The sequence below is a fragment of the Globicephala melas genome, chromosome 18, assembly GCF_963455315.2.
Source record: "Globicephala melas chromosome 18, mGloMel1.2, whole genome shotgun sequence".
Classification (NCBI taxonomy): Eukaryota; Metazoa; Chordata; class Mammalia; order Artiodactyla; family Delphinidae; genus Globicephala; species Globicephala melas.
Genome location: NC_083331.1, coordinates 67,889,027 through 67,910,110, shown reverse-complemented (window position 1 = coordinate 67,910,110; position 21,084 = coordinate 67,889,027). Strand labels below are relative to the sequence as shown.

The 21,084-nt window shown below is 49.4% G+C and overlaps 1 long non-coding RNA gene and 1 pseudogene across 1 annotated transcript; one reads left to right on the top strand and one right to left on the bottom strand.

The window, feature by feature from the left end:
* Positions 1 to 459: 459 nt before the first annotated feature.
* Positions 460 to 9,888, bottom strand: LOC115853412 (uncharacterized). The gene is made up of 3 exons (XR_004039563.3): positions 9,671 to 9,888; positions 3,119 to 3,195; positions 460 to 1,237 (listed from the first exon to the last, which is right to left on the bottom strand). It is a non-coding gene; the product is annotated as an uncharacterized lncRNA (long non-coding RNA).
* Positions 9,889 to 19,792: 9,904 nt separating this feature from the next.
* Positions 19,793 to 20,858, top strand: LOC115853297 (G-protein coupled receptor 183-like; annotated as a pseudogene).
* Positions 20,859 to 21,084: the final 226 nt, after the last annotated feature.

Here is a 21,084-nt window from a genome sequence, read left to right as displayed (position 1 = left end):
AGGTCATTTGTATGAGTTAGCCAGGGTTGTCGTAACAAAGTACCACAGACTGGGGGGTTTAAACAACAGAAATTTATTTCCTCACAAATCTGGAGGCTAGAAGTCTGAGATCAAGGTGTCAGCAGGGTTGGTTTCCTCTGAGGTCTCTCTCCTTGGCTTGTAGACGGACGTCTTCCCCCTGTGTCCTCATGTGGTCTTCCCTCTGTGTATGCCTGTGTTCTAATCTCCTATAAGGCCACTAGTCATATTAGATTAGGGTCCACCCATATGACCTCATTTTAACTTAATCACCTCTTTAAAAACCCTATCTCCAAATACAGTCACATTCTGGGGTGCTGGGGGTTAGGGCTTCAACAGATGAATTTGAGTGGGTGGGGGGACACAGTTCAGCCAATAACATTGCTGGGAGGAACAGAGATGCCATAGAAATGCTCTGCTTTATCCTTTATGGATCAGGGATCAGCCTATGGGAGGCCCCGTTAGGAGGCGACTTTCTCCACCCACTGTGAGCTCAGGATGGAGGCTCTGGTGCGGATGCTCCCAGCCCTCTGCTTCTACTAACTGGGACTCATGCTTCCAGCTCGGACCATGCTCTGAGGAAAGGGATCCCTAATCCAGGCAGCTCAGATGCCCGCTAGGACCCTGCAGATCTCTGCGACAACACCTTGCCGTCCTGGAAGAGGGCAGAGACATTCACACCAGAGCAACCCAGGTGATGGGCACTCTACCTGCCCACTGCCTTGAAGCAATTCTGTATCCACAGGAGTTTGGGGCTGGGGAGGAGGGGGTCTTACAGGTCATCCAGAGTGCAGGGCACCATGGTGATTTGGAGACACAAATGCCACGCAGAGAGGCAGTCAGGGCCGCCCTATCCGGCTGCCCCCCATCAGCTCTAGAAGGCTGCAGCTGGATTTATTCACTCATTCAACTGAACTCTGCAGGGGCCAGATCTGCGCCGGGCACAGGTGCTTGTGATTCATTCACCAGCGAAACAGACAACGCATGAGCTCATGGAGCCTTTATTCCAACACAGAGGGATGGGAACAGACTCGGGCTGCACCCAGAAGTGTTTCCTGTGAAATGTCCACTCCGTCCCAGGGAACTGGGGACTCCCGGCCTCCTCTGCTGAGGGTTTCTGGGTGGTTTCCTGTTTCAGCCCCACAGCCAGGGGAAATTTCTGCTTTTTGCTCTTCTGAACTCCAAGCTGAGACACGCACATGCTTGATGAGGGATTTTTCTGGTCAGAGGAAAGTTTTATGTCCTGTGTGCATTTCTTAATATACTCTGAAAAACTCAGTTCAAGTGTCACTTCCTGTACGAAACCTTGTCTGAGCCCACCAGCCCTGCTTCTGTGCTCCTGCAGCGTGTCACCGTGTGGTGCGGTTGTTTGTCTGGATGAGCTGTACGCCTCCCCCAGCCGCTGGGTTCCACGGGGCAGGCTCTCTGCCTTACTGTCTATGTACCTGCCCTAGGGCTACTAGTGTCTGGCACAGAGAATGTGCTGGATTAAATGACAAAACAGAAAACCAGGTGGAGTACCTCCACCCTGCCTTCGGTCTGGTCTTTAGGGTCCAGCACCATCATACTCTTTTTTTTTTTTTTTTTTGCGGTACGCGGGCCTCTCACTGCTGTGGCCTCTCCCGTTGTGGAGCACAGGCTCCAGACGCGCAGGCTCAGCGGCCATGGCCCACGGGCCCAGCCGCTCCGCAGCATGTGGGATCTTCCCGGACCGGGGCACGAACCCGCATCCCCTGCATCGGCAGGCAGACTTTCAACCACTGCATCACCAGGGAAGCCCCATCATACTCTTTCTGATGCCCAGATGGTGGGTCTATGACCATGTGATTTCAAAGCAGCAACGAGTATAAAAAATATTTTGAGATATTGGCAACAACTAAAGTGTGGTGTGAAAATCTGTTATTTCTCTCGGCACGGCTAAACCTTTGGGATTGTTGCCTGTGTTCATAATAGAAGGCAATGCTCAATTTCAGTGAGAGGTTAGGGAAAATAAAGATGTAAATTTTTCCTATTTAAGTTCATGAACCCTCTGAGTTTTAGTCATAGATTCTTTGAAGGATCCACATACATGTGATTAAGATCCTCCAGACCAGAAGTTTCATCCCCCAAGTCGTACTTAGCCCTTTCCCCTTGTAACCCCCAAGCCAGCTCGGGTGCAAGGTTCTGTCACCTCCCAAACCTTGGGTTGATCTAGAAGTCAGATGCCCTCAGCTCCTATGCTCCACCTGCATGGCATCCTCCAGCTGCAGACAGAAGTTGGCCCTTTCCCTGCTCCCCCACTGGGCCCCAGATGTGCAAAAGCATCAGTCGCAGGTAACTACACCAAACAACCTATAGCCCAGTAGACAATCCCTTCTCCCCAGTGGCCCTCCTTGGCCGCCCCAATGCCAGGGTTTGCTTCCTTTTCTTTTTCTCCTTTCTCCCCAGCACTGCCCAGTCTCTTTGGCTTTCCCCTTCTACCTTTTCTTCCTCTCCTTTTCATGCCAGAGACAAGTCAGCTCTGTCCCAGCCCTGCCCATCCCAGCAGCTCAGGTTCTTAGCCCAACATGAGGCTCTTCTTGGGTAGACATTTCAACAATTGCAAACTGTTTATCAAAATGTTTCTTCCAAATGCACCTAGAACTCTCCTCGATATTAACTTGGTTGAATACAATTTTCTCCATCTTATTACAACAGGGTCAAAGGTTCTTTGAAGAATCTTGCTCCTTTGGGATTTTTCCCCCACTGATGTGCCCTTCTTGGAACAAAGATACGATCCGTATCTGTCACTATCTCTTCTGTTTCATTAGCCATTGGCCTCCTGTTCATTTGGGGTGATCTACTATATCTCAGTCTCTACATTAAACACAAATACTTCATGACAAGTAGGTTTATCCAACAAATACAGGAATTGGTTATTAGGGAACCTATCAGTGTAATTCACGGAATTGAGGCATAGTTATTTCAGTAGGCACTCCAAAAACATTTGACAAGCTGGATATTGTTGATAAACTCTTAGCAACGCAGGCACAGAGGCCACATTCCTAACCCTAACCAGGGTCTACCAGAAGTTTGCACAAATCATGACATGTAATAGTAAAACACGAGAAAGAAGGGGTACCTGCCATCACCGCTTCTCTTCAACCTTGTAATGTGGATCCTTGACAATGTAGGAAAATAAGACAAAAGGGCCTGAATCTAAAATGAGAAGAAAAATATTGTCACTATTGCAGGTGATGTGATGAACTACCTAGAGAATCCAAGACCCCGAATGAAAAACTAATGGGAGAATTTGGGGAGGTGGCTGGACACAAGACCAACATACACAGATCAATGGCTTTCACATCCATTTGTGTGGGTGTTTTTAAAAAATGATAGAATATAACAAGTACTGGTGAGGATGTGGAGAAATTGGCTCCCTGTGCATTACTGGCGGGACTGCAAAATGGTACAGACACTGTGGAAAATGGTGTGATGATTCCTCAAAAAATTAAACAAGGAGTTCAAATTCAAATTCTGGATATATAACCAAAGAAGTGAAAGCAGAGACTCAAACAGATGTTTGTACACTGAGGGTTCCTACTCTTCACAGCAGCAGTATTCACAGTAGCCAAAAGGGTGAAGCAACCCAAGTGTCCATTGACAGATGACTGGATAAAACAAATGTGACATACATCATACATGTACAGTGGACTATTATTCAGCCATAAAAAGCAGTGGAGTGCTACGTTGGGGACGAAACTTGGAGACATTATGTTAAGTGAAAGAAGCCAAACACAAAAGGACAAATATTGTGTGAGGTTCCTAGATCAAATTCATAAAGATAAAAAGTAGAACAGTGGTTGCTGAGGGCTGGAAGTAGGGGGAACTGGGGTGTAAGTGTCTAATGGGTATAGAGTTTCTGTTTGGGAAGATGAGAAAATTCTGGAGCTGGATGGTGATGATGGTTGCCCAACAATGTGAATGTACTTAATGCCACAGAACCATTCACTTAAAAAGGGTGAAAAAGGTCAATTTTCACCTTTTATGTGTTTTACCACAATTAAAAATCTATGGTTTTCTTAATCACTAACTCTAACTTATTAGAAAAGGTAAGGGGAAAGGGATCCTACTCACAAGAGCAACAGAATCCATAATATAACCAAGACTGAAACCACTGACTCTCCTGTTACAGTCACTGTAGCTCTACAGGCAAATAAATGAACAAAGCTGAATGCAGAGTCCAGAACTCCCCCTCATTCCACTTCTAAGAATCTGTCCTAGTAACAAAAAGTGTAGACATGTGCCTGGGTACATATGTACAAGGAGGCCCACAGAAATGACATTTGCAGAAGTGAGCAACGTTGAGAGCGATGTAGGATAAAACCCATGGTTCAGTGAGGAAAGTCACCTCCCATTTTGCAGCTGTTTCAGAGACGAATCAGAGCTGTGCGTCCTGACGTGCAACGATCCTGGTGATATATTGAGAAGCAAGTTTTCACATAATTCCTCGAGCATAATCTCATTTGTTTATAGGCAAAATAAAAGCTATGTAGTTGTATATTACCTAGAGAGGTAAATGTATGGAAAAGTGTCTACAAGTATGCATATCAGACCGTTGTGATTTGTCCTAGGGGAACTGTCCTTTATGAATTTTCTATGAGAATGTATTCAGGTAATACTTGGGATTTTTTTTTTTCTTTAATAAAGTAGGAAGAACCAGTTTTCTCAGTCCTGTGACAAGCTGGTGTTGTCTATGCACCTACCAGGTCCTCTCTGTGGAGCCAGCATTAGGGCATCGGTGGAGGAGGTGAGGACGATAGTTACACGGCCTCCTGCTGGCCTTCCAGAAGAGGAGGTCTGCGTGGGGCTGTTAAGGGAACACCAGGATTCCACCTGAGACCCTCCCTTCTGGTACAGCAGTCGGTTACTTTGGGCGTCCCGTAACCTTTAGCACAGTCATCCTTGACTTTGCCCTTGGCTGTACATTGGAATCCCGTGTGAGGACTGACAAGCTCCTGACCCTAATCTGCACCAGGGGATTCCCATTTTTTTGGTGCAGGGGTGGCCCTGACCTTGGGCCATCTCTCTGAACGCAGGGCTCCTCTGTTCTCCTGTTACAGCCCTCAAGGTGTTACCTAGTCCGGCACTTCTCACTTATGCAAGTGATATCTGAAACCAAAGGAGAGGCTTTTTTGACATTTGACCTAACTGGTTTCTGCTCATCACTCTATCCCATTGAGATGTGTTTTAACTTTTTCCATCCAGAGAATCTTCCTGCGTCTCCATCATCATGATGGGACATTCTCTCTGTCTCCTAGGCACAGAAGCCTCACCCGGACCAACCTCTCATTCATTTGGGTCCTTGGAGAAAGGCATGGTTTCTGTATGACTAAAAATATCTTTCCCTTCCATTAATAAGAAACCAAGACCCAGGAAGACCATTCAGCAACAAAAAGAAACAAACTGCCGAAACATGCATGCCACACATGAACCTCAAAATCGTTATGCTCAGTGAAAGGCGCCGGATGCCAAAGGCCATGTAGTGGATGATTCCGTTTACATGAAGCATCCAGAAAAGGCAAAAACATATGCAGAGAGAGCAGATTAGAGGTTGGCCGGTCTGGGCTGTAATGGGAGGGGGTGGCCATAAACAGACACAAGGGATCTCCTGGAGGTGCTGACTTGAAACAAACCAACTGCCAGATATTGCTCTAGCGAAGATGGGTTTATCTGGGATCAGCAGAGAATTACACTTCCGCCTCTGCAGCCATGGCGAGCCACGTGCAAGTCTCCACACAGCAAGGGAAGGAGAACTCTTTTATAGAGGGGAAGAGGAAGTCTGGAGGGCTGCTGTTGTAAACAGAGTCCATGGCTTTTCATTGGCTGAGTTCTTGCCAAGAAAGAAGAGGAGTCTGTTTCCTTCCTGTTGGGCTCTGCTATGGCCACAGGACATGACAGCTGCCCCTTCTGACTATTTAATCGAGGTTTCTGCTCATTCATTTTTTACAGGTGGGATGTTCCGGAACTGGATCGTGGTGATGGTTGCCCAACTCTAAATTTACTAAACACCTAAATACCACTGAATCGCACTTTCATGGTATACGGATCCTACTTCCAGAGTGCACCAGACTGAGTAGAATTAAGCCCTCTTTCAAATGGATGCTGTTGGAGAATGTTAGACAGCTGGGGTTCCATGGCTGCTTGGGGGAAGGGTGCAGTTTAGCATCTCAAACAGCTCAGCCTTGGCTCCCAAATCACACACCCCTCCCAGCCAAACCAAAGCCCTAGGCCAGCTGGACCCACCCAACTTTTTACACTGCGCCCTGGGGTCTCTCTCTGTGCCCAGTCACCTTGGCGGAGGTCCTCTCCTAACCTTTAACCTTTGACAGGGCTCCCGCCGAGGGCGGCGGGCTCTGCATCTCCACCAGGTCCACACAGCTGCCCGACTGGCCTCTGGCAGAGTGTCAGGTGCCCCTGTGAAGCCCGTGAGGCTTGTTCTCCGAGGGCAGTGGGAACCCGAGGGCACACCACTCACTGGCTCCCGAGCTGACTGGTTAGAACAGGGGAAACTGTAAACCCATTTTCAGGGAGTGACAGAGGGAGAGAGCTGCTCAGTTCTTAATGATAACTGGCCCCCTCCCCCTCCCCCTCCCCTCCCCTCCCCCTCCCCTCCATCTTCTCCCGGCATCCCCTCTGCTCTCTCCTTCCCCTTCCCCTCTCTCCTACCTCCTCCCCTCCCTCCACCCTCCCTCTTCCCACCTGTATGGTATTGGGCACCATCTCCTGTGCAGACACTGAGCTAGGAGGTGGGCATACAGCAGTGAGCAAAGCCAACCTGGACCTGTCTTCAGAGTTCACAGTTTGTTGGGGGAGATATTAACCTAATAATCACACAAATCAAACGCTGACACACACATAAGGTGTTGGAAGGAAGGGCCCATCGGGCAACAAGAGGTTCTAATTTACAGGGTCCTTGAAGAGCACTTGGCCCAACAAGGTGATACTGAGGTGGAGGCTGGAAGGCTGAGAGGAGCTCTAGGTGAGGAGCAGAGAGAAGGCCCTGGGTGAGGAGGTGCACCTGGGAGGAGTGAAAGGCGGTCAGTGATTGGGGGGGAGGGGGAATCTAGCCCCTCCCCCAACAACCTCCACGGCCTTTCTGCCTCTTCCCACCAAAGCCAGGCCCCCGAGGAGAGATACACTCCCCGGAAAAACAGGGGATGCCGTGCAAATACAGCCTCACGTCACCTGCTCTCCACCCTCTCCCTTCCTGCTGCGTCTACCTGGTCAAAAATGATGAATCTGCCGTCGGTGGGCTGGGGGCGGGGTTTATTCTAAGACCTTGGGAAGGCACTGCTGAGGTTTGACTAGGGTGAGACACACCCAAGTTATGTTATAACACCGCTGATGGGTGAGGGGCGAATGACGTGGGAGCCCTTTTCAGCCGAGTGGCCCCGGGAACTTAGGTCCGAGGTGAGATGGATCCCTTTCCTCCCAGGGGCTGTCTTGGTGGACGTGGTGTTGGGGATTGGCTGGAGCTGGAACGTGGGGACCCAGGCCAGCGCACTTGACGCCAGCCCTGGTTTTGATGGTGAGGAAGGGCCCCCTGAAAAGCCCTGCCAGGGCCCTAGATTTGGGGACGCACTTCCTCCTCCCCCAGCCCTCCCTTCCCCTCCCCCCCACCTCGAGGCCCCTTCTATTTATAGCGCTTCCTCTCCAGATCTCTGCACTTGAAAGATGTCCTTGAAACACACACAAAAGGGAAAAAAAATTCTGAAAAATGTCAAACCACAGGTTCTTTCCCCACTCTTCAAGTTTCTAGGTTTGTACTATTCCTGGTTGACCCTAAAGTAGAAAGGGTCAAATGGGTGCCCCGAGTTTTAATGGTTCAGAAGGTGCTGGTTGTTGGGTCCTGGCTCTGGCAGCCTCCTGGGGACCAACTCAAGGGTCAGGGGACTTGAGATCCTTTCTCGTGGGTAAAGTACGGGGCCACAAACACACAGCACCATCTAGCCTGTAACTTTGACAAGATCAGCAGCAGTGATCTCAGGTGGTGAGATGAAAGTTGGAGAGTACACTGAACTGGAAGCCAGGATGTCATGGTCTAGTTCAAGCTGTGTTTAGAAACATCACTTACATCTCTGAGTGTACCTTCCACTCTGTAAATTTAAAAAGTTGGACTAGACCCGTGTTTTAAAAGCTTTTTTGACCCAGAGCTCACACACCCATAACAAAAGTCCCATGAAATATTCAATAGTATTTATGTTTATTGTGACACTTTTCAAAAATTCTGTTCCATTAAAAAAAAATTTGATCATGACCAACTAAAATAATTTCAAAACTTACTATAAATGGTTAAATAGTAAATTTTATGTTATGTATATTTACCATAATAAAAAAATTGAAAAACCCATTGTGAATTTTACAATGGCTGAAAAACACTGGGCTACACCATCCCTGAGTTCTCCTCCAATTATTATTTTTAAAATCTAATTGTGCAATCACAGAGGAAAAGTGCCTCTTTGATAAAACGTTCATTAAGCTTAATTTTTTTTTCAGATAATTAAAAATGTTTTCTCCCTTGCTCTCTTTTTCTCTTTTAAATATCAACTAAGTATGGCATCAACTAAAACTGCACCCATGCATACTCTGTGGCCCAGCAATTCTGCCCTGGGCATATCCCAAAGGAAATGAGTGCATATGTTCCCCCAAAGATGTGCTCAGGAATGTCTGTAGCAGCACTATTTGTAACAGCCTCAGCTGGATACAACTCAGATGTTCATCAGCAGGAAAATGAATAAATAAGTACTGATCTATCCCAGCAAAGGAATAAAGACAGCAATGGGAGTGAATGAACTACAGCTATTAACAGTATGGATGAGTTGCACCAAAATACTGTTGAGCAAAAGAAGCCAGAGCTGGAAGAACACATTCCGTGTGATTCCATTTATATCAAGTTCAAAACCAGGCAAAAATAATCTAGTATCATCACTAACATAGTAACCTTGGGAGTCAGTGACTGGATGGGGCTGCTGGGGTGCATAGACTCTTCTGGGCTTTTTATCTAGTTGCTAGTACATGGGTGCATTTCGTAGGGGTTCATAATGAACCCCCCGCCCCAAAATGTGTCACTTTTGCATGAGGATTATTTTGAGCTAAAGGCAATCGATACCCTGCGGGTTCTAGAGAAATTACTGCCCCTCCCCTAACTACCTAAAAGAATTTCAATTGTGGATTTTTCCCAGAAAAAGAGTTGTTACCAGAGTTACCTTTTACCAAAGTGGCCCTATCTGTATGTCAGGGAAAGCGCATCTAATTACCCAACATCTGCTCTTCTTCTTATCCCCACATGAATGACCCTCCCGTCCTTGGAAACCCCAGGTCCTGATGGCATTCCTCAGCTCAGGATGGCGTACAGACCTCATCTTACCTTTCTGTCTCTGACCCTCTCATGTATGTGTGGGTCTCTGACCTTCTCCTGTATGTGGGGTTCCTGTATATATGAAACTAAATGTGATTTTCTCCTGTTAATCTGTCTTATTTCAATTTAATTCTTAGACCAGCCAGAAGAACCTAGAAAGGCAGAGGGAAGTTTTCTTCCACATCCTCACCATTCATCTCTGGGAAACCTCCCTGACTACTCGGGACCAGGACAAGCATCCCCTCGGGTGGTCCCTTAGTGCCCTGAACTCACTCTCTCAGCTGCGTCTGTCTCTCCATAGAGGTCGCCTGCCTGCTCATCTGTCCACTTCACCAGAAGGAAGGACTCTGTCGCTTGTATCTCTAGCTGGTTCTGGAAGTTCAGCATAATATAGACATTCACTCCACCTGAGGGAATAAATAGGTTACTCAAGTGTCTAGAAGTCTATCAAGGATTAAATGGATTTTAAAAAGGAGGAAGAAACAAATACATCTGTAACCACCCCCAATCCTTCTCCTCCTCCATCATTAAAAAAAAAAAAAAGGGCTTCCCTGGTGGCGCAGTGGTTGGGAGTCCGCCTGCCGATGCAGGGGACGCGGGTTCGTGCCCCGGTCCGGGAAGATCCCACATGCCGCGGAGCAGCTGGGCCCGTGAGCCATGGCCGCTGAGCCTGCGCGTCTGGAGCCTGTGCTCCGCAGCGGGAGAGGCCACAACAGTAAGAGGCCCGCGTACCACAAAAAAAAAAAAAAAAAAAGGATAAAAGGCATTAGTTTTACAGACCCCCGCTCCCCTCCCCCAGCAGTGGCTGTACCCAGAACTAAGCCACGTGGTGCCTCTCTGCTTATGCTTGGGGCTGAAGATGCTCATGGAACAGAGCAAACCACAGAGATGAGATAGGGGTGCACCCCTGCTTCCCTTGGGCAGGCACAGATCACATCAGAAATCAATGCCCTGTGAAGCTGCTTTAAGGGTAACACCCAGGGCGGTCGCCAAGCTCAGACATCACCAGCCTCAGCTGCAGTGGCTCCACCCGCCCCAGAAACAGCAGCACCGAGTCCTTCGTGTCCTTCATATCTGGGTGATACTATCCCTTGGCCACCTCCTTAACCTCCAGCCCCAGCTGCAACCTCCTTGAAATTGAACCTATCAGAAGAAGCACCTGGATCTTTGATGAAATTGGCTGTGTGGCCTTAGACAAATCACTTAACTTCTCTGAGCCTCATTTTCCTCATCTGTAAAATGGGACGAATAGTGCTTCTTTGTCGATGAACTGAGGTGTAAATAAATATATAATAGTTAAGGGCGACAGAGAGTAAGTCCTCAATCAAGGGTGCCACTACTATTACTGTCATCGGTATTGATTTTCTGGGCCAGGTGGAAGACGACAAATATTATAGATTACAAGGAAGGAAGTTGTCAAGCCACCTTGAGAAAAAATCAGGACAATCAGTGGGTCAGGGAGTCGTACCATAGGTCCAAATCCTAGCCTTTGGGGGACAGTATTTGCTGAGTCATCATGTGTTTGGGGCTGAGAGGAGGTGGGTGTAGGGATTAAAGGGCTCTGCATTGTGAGGAGAGCCCTGAAAAGGAACCAGGAGCTGAGGGTTCTGGTCCCGTCTCGCTGGAGAAAGCCAGGAGGATTTGGGGGAAAAAAAAATCCCATGTGTCAGTTTCTTCACTTGGAAGACAAAAATGTCAGACTAGATCAAGGGTTCTCTACCTTTTCTTGTGCCATGGACCCTTCAGGTGAAACTAAGGACCTTCCTCAGGGTGATGGTTTAAAATGTATGAAGTAAAGTACATAAGATGACAAAAAACTGCTCATGTTAAAATACAGTTATCCAAATGTTAAAAACCAGATTTCTAATATGATGTTCCTTCCATATGATTATTAAGTAATAACAACTGTAATCTCAAAGCAGTGATGTGCAAACATATTTCAAGGTACTTGAATCACCTGTAATGGGCTATGAAGAGAGTCATGATTTCTGTCAGTGACAGAGTCACAGGTATACTTCATTCCACTGTGACCGGCTGCCAGGGCCTAGGCTGACAGGTTGCAGTTAGAGCCTAGTGAAAATAAAGAGGTAATTGTTCTCCCACCCAGGTTCACAGGCCTCCTGAATCCTGGCCTCCCAGGGACTAGGCGAGGTCTCCCACACCTTCCACTGTAGCAGCCCCTGTAGATAAAAGAGCCGCTGCACTTCCTACCGCTGAGGAACTCAACAGCTGGTTGAAATGAAACACCCCTGCCCAAGAAGTGACTGGAGAACAGCCCCTGAGAGCGTGAAATCCCATGCATAGTACAGGTGGTAAGCACAGGATGGCGGCCAGCGAGGGCTGCTACTTAGACTGGACAAGATCATAAAAGGGCAGGAGAGATGGTAACTTTGTAAGGGATCTGCTAGGTTCCAGGCCAAGCACGTGCTAGGGGACTGAGCAATGTGTTTCTATGAACACAAGGAGAGCCCACCATGTACTTTTCAGTCATGTGTACACACGAAGGGGACCAGAATATGCCACCCACTTGTGCCTCTTTGGCATAAGGATTATTTTGAGCTGAAGGCAACTAAGAAAAATAGCAGAAAGAGAAGGAAAAAATATCTCTGCCTTCTTCCTATTTGGCTAAAAGCAGGATAGAAATTTCCATTTGTAAAGGCATTTCACCCTCCTTACCAGGAAGACAGCAACTCTTAATCATCTGAGAGGACTCTAGACTCTTAGCCCAGAGCCAAGAGAGGAAGGTGCATGATAAACCTTACTAGACAGCCCTCAATCTTCTACTCCTTTCCCCATCTATTACGGCATCCCCACACTCCCTCCCTGCTTTCCTCTGTCTTGTTAGTTTCCACCACTTACTGCTCTTTGTTTTTTTTTAAACAAATTATTTATTTATTTTTGGCTGCGTTGGGTCTTCCTTGCTGCACGCCGGCTTTCTCTAGTTGTGGCGAGTGGGGGCTACTCTTCATTGCAGTGTGCGGGCTTCTCATTGCGGTGGCTGCTCTTGCTGCAGAGCATGGGCTCTAGGTGCACGGGCTTCACTAGTTGTGGCATGCGGGCTCAGTAGTTGTGGCTTGTGGGCTCAGTAATTGTGGCACACGGGCTTAGTTGCTCCGTGGCATGTGGGGTCTTCCTGGACCAGGGATCGAACCCGTGTCCCCGGCACTGGCAGGTGGATTCTTAACCACTGTGCCACCAGGGAAGCCCTACTGCTCTTTGTTAAAATGCTGTATAAACTTATTCCTATCCACTTTGGTTCCTCACTTCTTTTCTGTGAAGCCTCCCGGGCCAAGTCAGAGTAAAATTGTTAACGTCAGATAAAATGTGTGCGCCCTTCTCCTGTTTGTTCATCCTGTTCGTTAGTCTCTTGTCCAATTAACTGACACAACTGCAGCCACTAAACCCAGGAGGGCAGAGGAAAAGTTTCCCCTCCCAGCACACACAGGTACGTATGTGTTCCCGGCTCGAAGCTGGCGCTCAGTAAACGCTTGTTGAACGACCCATGAGTGAACAGTGTGGGGTGAGGGTATTCCACAGTTTGTTGCCCTTCGTAGGCCTGCTAGTCTGCCCTTTTAGTGGGAGAGCCCTAAATGTCTTGAGGACACGAAGGAAGGTTCTCCTGGGGTTTGCCATCTGTGTGTAAGTCAGGCACCTCTGGAAACGGCATTAGTTCTTCTTTCTGGGCCGTGGGAGGGAAGTTGATGGTAAAAGGTGCAGGTAAGACAGGGCTTCTTTACCAAACTTCTCTCCAACTGATCTGGAGCTTTGGGGGACATCTTTTAGGGACCAGTCTACACAAGGGAAAAATGGGGTCCCATGGCCTTCATCAGTGGGAGGTTAGTTAGGGGGGCGTGTTGACCCAAATTCTAGACAGGGGAGGGGTGGCGGGGAACCGAGGCGTGAGGGATGTCACGCCAGAGACACAGAGCTCGGGGGTGGGGCTGGGGTCCAAGGCCGGGCTGGAGAGCCGGCTGCTGACGGAAGCGCCTTCCTTCCACGTGCAGAGAATGCTCAGAAAGAAGCTCATGCTCACATCCCTGGGGAGGCAACTTGGCAGCGTTACAGCCCTGATCCGGGGGTGGGTCTGATGCCTCATTGATTCGCCAGCTGTGTGGTAGGGAAACGAGGGGGGCGCGGGGAGAAGGGGTGGCTGGGGAACACCCTGGTTTCATCTGCTGTCCAGCCACCGCCAAGTGCAGCCCTTGGGAGTGCAGCCCATCAGAGCTGCACGTGGGCTTTCGGGCTCCGTTAGAGCGCCTCGCCTGGATCACAAACCCAGGGAATCCCGAGCCAGGCCGAGTCTCCCCTCGCTTCCCGACCCCCAGCCTGAGCTTGGCAGGGTCCCCAGACCCTGCTTTACTTTTCTTGCTTTACTTCGCTCATCACCCCCTCATGGGGGGAGGGGAGGGGGGGAGAGAATGCTGGCTGCTTCTGAAGTTCCTGACTCTGGTGGCTTGGGAGTAACATCTATGGCCTAAACCCCTGCCTGTGGGGGGCAAAGAAATGGAACAGAAGGGAAACCGCTTCCTAGAGCAACATCCCCCCACTCCCTCCTTCTCGGGAGGTGTGGGAGACAGGCCTGCGTGGGAGGCCATGTGTCTGAGCGAGCTTGTCCTGTGGCAGGAAGATCACCTTGGCTGATACCCTGGGTGGTTTTTTTTCCCCTTTCTTTCTTTCTGTTCTTTTTTTTTTTTTCAGCAGGGGTGGGTGAAGGGAAGAACAGTGTGGAGGCTAGTGCGGTGCACTGATTCAATTCCTGCAGAGGGGAGAGTGCTCGGGGCGCCTTCGATGCTCCAGGGCCCCCTGGGAAGGCAGCTGGCCGCTGCACGAGACTCCGCCGGGCTCCCTGGCGTCACCCTCGGTGAGTGAGGTAAGTGGACCAGAGGTGAGTCTTTTCGGGCACCGCGGGAAGGACGTCCCTTGCTGGGGCTCAGAGAGATTGTTCTGCTCTTCACACACCCTCTCTTTCTGCTTCTGTTGGGAACAGGTAGAGCATCCCTATCGACCCCAGCCACCAGCCAGGACCCCTGCCGTGCCTGACCGGGAGGAAGGACACGTCAGGCCAGGAGGACCAAAGGTCAGTGTCAGTCTCATGTCATGGAGCAAAACCGGCTGACAGAACTGGGCTGCTTTCACTGGACCACACCCTGGGGTGCAGACCCTTAGAACCTTCTGGAAGCTCTCTGGATCATTCTTCCCTACATGGCTGCACTAATTGATAACCCCTAACAGGGGCACACCTGGCCCTCCACAGTCACAGCTGGGTGAGTCTCAAAAGGCACATACTCTTGTGAGTGGGAAATGCGTCAGTAGCTTCATATTAAGACGTAAAAGACTGTAGGGGAGGGGACATGTCCCTTCTTCCCTTCTGGCTTCTTTGGCTGGCCTCATCACGAAATGGACAAGAGACAGATTAACAGCAGAAAAAAAACAAAAGCTGAATAATGTGTATACGTGGGAGAGACCCAGGAAAACTGAGTAACTCGCCAAGATGGGCAAAACCGTCACCTTAAATGCTTTCCTCAGCTGAAGACAACAGAAGATGTTAGGAGTGGGGCAGCTAGAGATGAGAGGCGAGCGGGAAGAGCACAGTAAACAAGGGTAAGGGAGCTCTGCAGATTTAAGTCCTTGCCTTCTGCGTTGACTAGAGTTTCTACAGACTGAGTCATTACCCCTCTTCTTGGTACGACAAGGGAGACACTCTTACAGATATAAGCGTCTTTTACAAAGGGCAACTTCGACTTGGCTTTCAGAGCTTCTTCTGTGCCTGTGCCTTCTTAAAAATAACCAGCTTAAAAGAATCCTTAGGCCAAACACGTGTATTTTGGGGTGGCAGATTCTGCTCCCCTACAAACCAACAGTGGGTCATTTCCTAAGAGCAGATGGGATGGAGTTGGAGAAATGGGATACTTTGCGCTTGTGGGGGGAGAACCTGGGGGGCGGGGGGGGGGCGGGGCAGAAAGGGGCCAAGGAGCACACCTTCAGCAGGTGTGGGCCAGAGCCCACGGTGCACAGAGCAACCGAGCGGTCAGCCACTGGGCAGTCAGTGCTCCTGCTGGGGAAGGGACGCTCACGCGGAGGTCTGCACCCGCATCGACAAGCAGGAAGGCCAGAGCGGCAGGTCCGAGGCGTTAGGGCCCCTCTCTCGACGGCTCCTCATTTGGGACTGATCTCCCCGGACTCACATATGTGACAGCACCCGCCTGCCCCTCTTCGGGATGTGGATGTGACTTCTCCGTGGGTGCCCTGGGAAGGGGGACCACGGGGCTCCCAGCATCACCCACCATCCAGACAGCTTGTTTTGTGCCAAATACCAAAACAGGAAGAAGATTCGGAGAGGCCCGAGGGGCACGGGGTTACGGAGGTTGCTAAGGTGTTGAGGGGTGAGTCACGGGGAGCAGGTACCTGTGAGTTGCCCTCAGATGCTCGAGCACCAGGTGTGGGGGCTGCTGCAGAGACCGGAGGTTTCGGGGAGGAAGTGGTGCTTGGTGGGGCCTTGGGGCTGTGCGGTGTACCCGGCGCCCTGGGCTGCGGGCCGGCGTGTGGTTTGCCCTGGGGAAGAGGCCCAGGAAAGTCAGGAAGCGGGGGACACTTGCTCAGGGTGGTGTTTCCTTAGGAGCCAGTCCCACCCCTGTGCCCAGTGAGTCCTGAACAGACAGGAAAAGGGACACAGAAAGTTCCAACAGGCGTCAAACCGCTGCTCTGTGACTGATTGCCAGTGATTCCAGCGGCTGAGTCGACCTGTGGCTGAGACCCTCCTGAGCTAAACTGGCCCCTTGAGACACCCTCCTCGCCCTGCTGGGGGCACAGAGCCCATCCCCTCAGCTCCCACCTCAGTGCAACCTGAGGACCGGATTGTTCAGTGAAGGGATGAATAAGAAGAGCCTTCCCTCTGGATTCAGAGCTGGCAGGACCCCTGGGAGAGCGTAACTACCCACCTATCTCTATCTAACTATCTATTAATCTATCTCTATCTGTCTATCTAGTCACCATCTCTATATCTATCTAATCTATTATCTATCTACCATCTATTTACCTACCCACCTATCTAACCATCTATCTATCTATCTAATCATTCTCACTATATCATCTCCATCTATCCATCCATCCATCCATCATCCTGAGGTTCAAAGGACTTTTCAGTGTTCCTCTCTCTACTGTTCAGATGCACTTTTCTTACTTTCCATTTGAATGGAGGCCCTTATGCACATAGAGACAGAGCTCTCTATATGCATAGGTTGCAACGAGGCATAATCTACAGCAGGATCCCTACGAGCTAGCTCCAAATCGGTAAAGGAGGGAACAGCTGTGTCCTGACTCAAGTGAGGTTTTGGGGCTCACGGAGCTGGTGCCCTTCAAGCCAGCACGTGACTGCAGAAGTTCAGCACCTCCACCTGGATCTCTGGTCCCGTGAGCTATTGTGGCCCTTGGGTAAACAGCACACCCTCTGCAATAACAGTGCTCACGTGTGCCTCACAGGGACAGTCACTCAGGCTCCACCTGCTGCACAGAGAGCATGGGTTTTCTCCAGGTATATGCCCAGTAGTGGGGTTGCTGGGTCATATGGTAGCTCTATTTTTAGTTTTTTGAGGAACCTCCATACCGTTCTCCATAGCGGCTGCACCAATTTACATTCCCATCAACAGTGTAGGAGGGCTCCCTTTTCTCCACATCTGGAATCTAGAAAAATGGTATGGATGAACTTATCTGCAAAACAGAAATAGAAACACAGATGTAGAGAACAAACTTATGGATACCAAGGGGGGAAGTGGGGTTGGGGTGCATTGGGAGATTGGGATTGACGTATATACACTACTATGTATAAAATAGATAACTAATGAGAACCTACTGTAGAGCACAGGGAACTCTACTCAACACTCCATGGTGACCTAAATGGGAAGGAAATCCAAAAAAGAGGGGATATATGTATACGTATAACTGATTCACTTTGCTGTACAGCAGAAACTAACACAACATTGTAAAGCAACTATACTCCAATAAGAAATTTTTAAAAATAATAAGAAAAAGATAATGATAGTAGTAGTGGTAGTAGTAATAGAACAATAATCATAATAGTAATAATGTCTAACATGTTAAAAAAAAAAGAAGATATATAAATGGCCAGTAAACCTGTGAAAAGGTGCTCACTGTCAGTAGTCATTAGGCAAATGCCAATTGAAACCACAAGAAGATACCCCTGCACACCCACCAGACTGGTTCACCTGAAAAAGACTGACCATGCCCAGGGCTGGTGAGGATGAGGCGCCACGGGAATCCCATATGCTGTCGGGAGTACGCAGAGCGGCTGCTTTGGGAAAGTGATGGCCAGGACCTACCTACTAAAATGAAACGTGCAGAACCTGTGATTCACCAGCCCCACTCCTAGCTATGTACAGTACTCAGCAAAATAGATATTTATGTGTCATCAAAGACATGTGAACGAATATGTATAGCTGAACTTGATATAACAGAAATGTTCACCAACAGTAGGATGGATGTAAATAGGTGGTGATGCATACATACAATGGACTATCATACAGCAATGAGAAGGAACAAACCTCAACTACACTACAGCGTGGGTGAATCTCACAAACTAATGCTGACCCAGAGAAGCTCTGTGGGTGAGAATACACACACCCATGGCGTATGATTTCATTTACTTAAAGTTCAGAAGCAGGCATACTGAGTTGTGATTTTCGAAGTTAGGATATTGATTACCCTTGAGTGGAGGTAGAGGCTGGGGGGGGCAAAGGAGAGCTTCTGGGGGTGCTGGTGAGGTGTCTCCTAATCTGGGGGCTAAACACACAGACGTGTTCACTTTATGAAAATCGTCAAGCTCTACTTTCACGATTTGTGCACACTTTTGCATGTGTGTTGTGATTTGTAAATGGCTGCAAATTCTTTGACCTGCCTCCTATTGAGAGATGGGAGCTATGTCTCCTCTTCTTGATTCTGGGTGGGCTTGTGACTCACTTGTAACAGCAGAAGGCGGACATGATGATACCACACTTCCCGGGCCAGCTTAGAAAAGCTGATGCAGTGTTTCTGAGTACAGTGTGTTCATAGAAAATCTGAGGGTCAGGAAGGCCCACAGATCAGGGGATGATTGCTGTTGAAAAAGAGAGCTCGTTACTTACAGACCCCAAGAAGAGGGGCCATGCCACATCACGGGGGGCCACAGAGGGAGAGCTGGGGTTGGTCAGGAGACAGAGCCAGAGGAGCAGAAATGTGGGCAAGAGCCTCTACTGTGGTTTCGGTGGAAGGGAACAGGCAAGGCAGGGTCAGCAGGCTTAGGCTTGTTTGAACCATCTCAGGGGGCTCTGGGACACAGGGGCTGCCCCTGGTACCCGGCCCTGGGTTGATTAGGGCAGGTGGTGGGAGTGGTTGGTTTGCGTTTGAAAAGTACACTCAAGGGACTGGTTAACCCAGGGAAGGGCAGCCCCTCCAGGGTCAGCCAGGCCCCAAGATGTCAGAGCACTAGAATATAGAAAATAAAAGACGTGGTTAATAGACGGAGATTCTACCTGGTTTCCGGGACACTTTCTTTTGGAGCCTCCACCTACTGTGTAAGAAACTGAGGTACCTGCAGGCCACCATGTTGCGAGGAAGCCCCTGCCTCACGAGGAAGCCTCGTGCAGGTGCTGTAGCTGACAGTCCAGTTGAGGCTTCGGCCCAAAGTCAGCGTCATTTGAGTAAAATCACCTCCGGGTGGTCCCAGCCCCTGCCACTGAGTAACCCTCAGCTGTCGATTCTTCCCAGCTGAGGCTCCCAACAGTGGGCAGCAGAGAAAAGCCAATCCCACTGTGTCCTGTTCAAAACCTGACCGTGAAAATAATGAAGTGTTTTAAGTTGCTAAATTCTGGGGGTAATTTGTTACATAGCAACAGTGAGTGGAACGGTATGTCACACGTCCACATAAATTTACTTCAAAAGAGGTAGGCTTGTATGTACCACATCTTCTTTACCCATTTACAAAACAGAAACAGACTTACAGATATTGAAAACAAACTGATGGTTACCAAAGGGGAAACACTGAGGGAAGGGATAAATCAGGAGCTTGGGATGAACATACACACACTACTATATATAAGATATAACCAACAGGGCCTGCTGTAAGGCACAGGGAACTCCATCTGTGATAACCTATATGAGAAAAGAATCTAAAAAAGAATGAATATATGTATATGTATATGTAACTGAATCACTTTGCTGCACACCTGAAACTAACACAACATTGTAAATCAACTATAATCCAGTAAAAGTTAAAAATAAAGATATATGCTTTTCACGGGCATGTGGCTTCAGCAAATTATTAAGTATTACTCGATAGAGGCGTTAACCCCACAGATACAATGTTACATTTTAATTTTTTGTCTCCCCAAGGACCTCTATGACATGGCTTCCTGCACGGCTGACCCAGACAGCCTTGTCCACCACGCCGACTCCTGCCTTCCTCACCACCCACCCCGGGTGGCCAGCGTGATGCTCTCTTTGTTCTACACAGCCCTCTTGGTCTTCGGCACCCTGGGAAACATCCTTGCCCTTCGCCTTGCTTATCAAAAGGGCAAGAAGATCAACTCAACAAATGTCTACCTGGTCCACCTGGCAGTGTCCGACCTCCTGTTCACCCTGGCCCTGCCCGGAAAGATCGCCTACTACGTGCTGGACTTCAGCTGGCCTTTCGGTGAAGGGCTCTGCAGGCTGACGGCCTTCATATCCTACGTGAACACTTATTCAGGGATCTACCTGATGGCATGCGTGAGCGTGGACCGTTACGTGGCTGTGGTCCGCACCCACCAGTGTCTCCGGCTCCGCGGACCCCGGCGGGCCAGGCTCATCTGTGTGGCTGTGTGGGTCCTGTTGTCTCTGCAGACGGCGCCCCTGCTCCTGCTCTCCATGACCAAGCTCGTGGCCGGCAGGCTGACCTGCATGGAGTATGACAGCGTCCAGCCGGTGCTCACGCTGCCCGCCGTGGTCCTAGTGATCTCCGCTCTGAGCTTCTGCGGGCCGGTGGGCGTCATTCTCTTCTGCTACGTGAGGATCACCATGAAGCTGTGAGGACGGCCCGGGACAACCCTCTGACAAGCGGGAAGGGGCACCACCGCAGGGCCTGCCTGCTCACCCTGGTGGTGCTGGTGGCCGTGCTTGTGTGCTTCATCCCCTACCACTTCAATGTCATCCGGTTCATGGTGAGAAAGGTGCTCCACCAGCCAACCTGCCCCGAGCAGAGGGCTTTCAAACTGTGCCTTCAGCTCACGGTGTGCCTCATGAACTTGAACTGCAGCATCGACCCCATCATTTACTTCTTCGCATCTACGTGTTACAGGAAATGGCTCCTCAGCATTTGGAAGCTCAAAGCGTCACATCTTCCGACTCCCCCGCTCCGGGAAAAAGTTCCTCAGAAGCACAAAATATCAGCCAGACTGGAGGCTCCTTGCCCTTAGAGGAGAATGAGGTCTAATAGGTCGTGGGCTTTAAGACTGCATCTAGGGGTAGGGGGTCCAGGGTTGGGGGCTCAAAGCTTATACAATTTGGACGGGTGTGGGTTCTTTAAGAAAAAGAATACAAAACAATAGATGTAAAATTAGGTACAAGGTCTTGGATGGTAAGTGAGGAGCCCTGGAGCTTGCACTCATTAGCTTTATGGTGAACCGACCTCTGATGTATCCTAACAAACGCCACTGCGT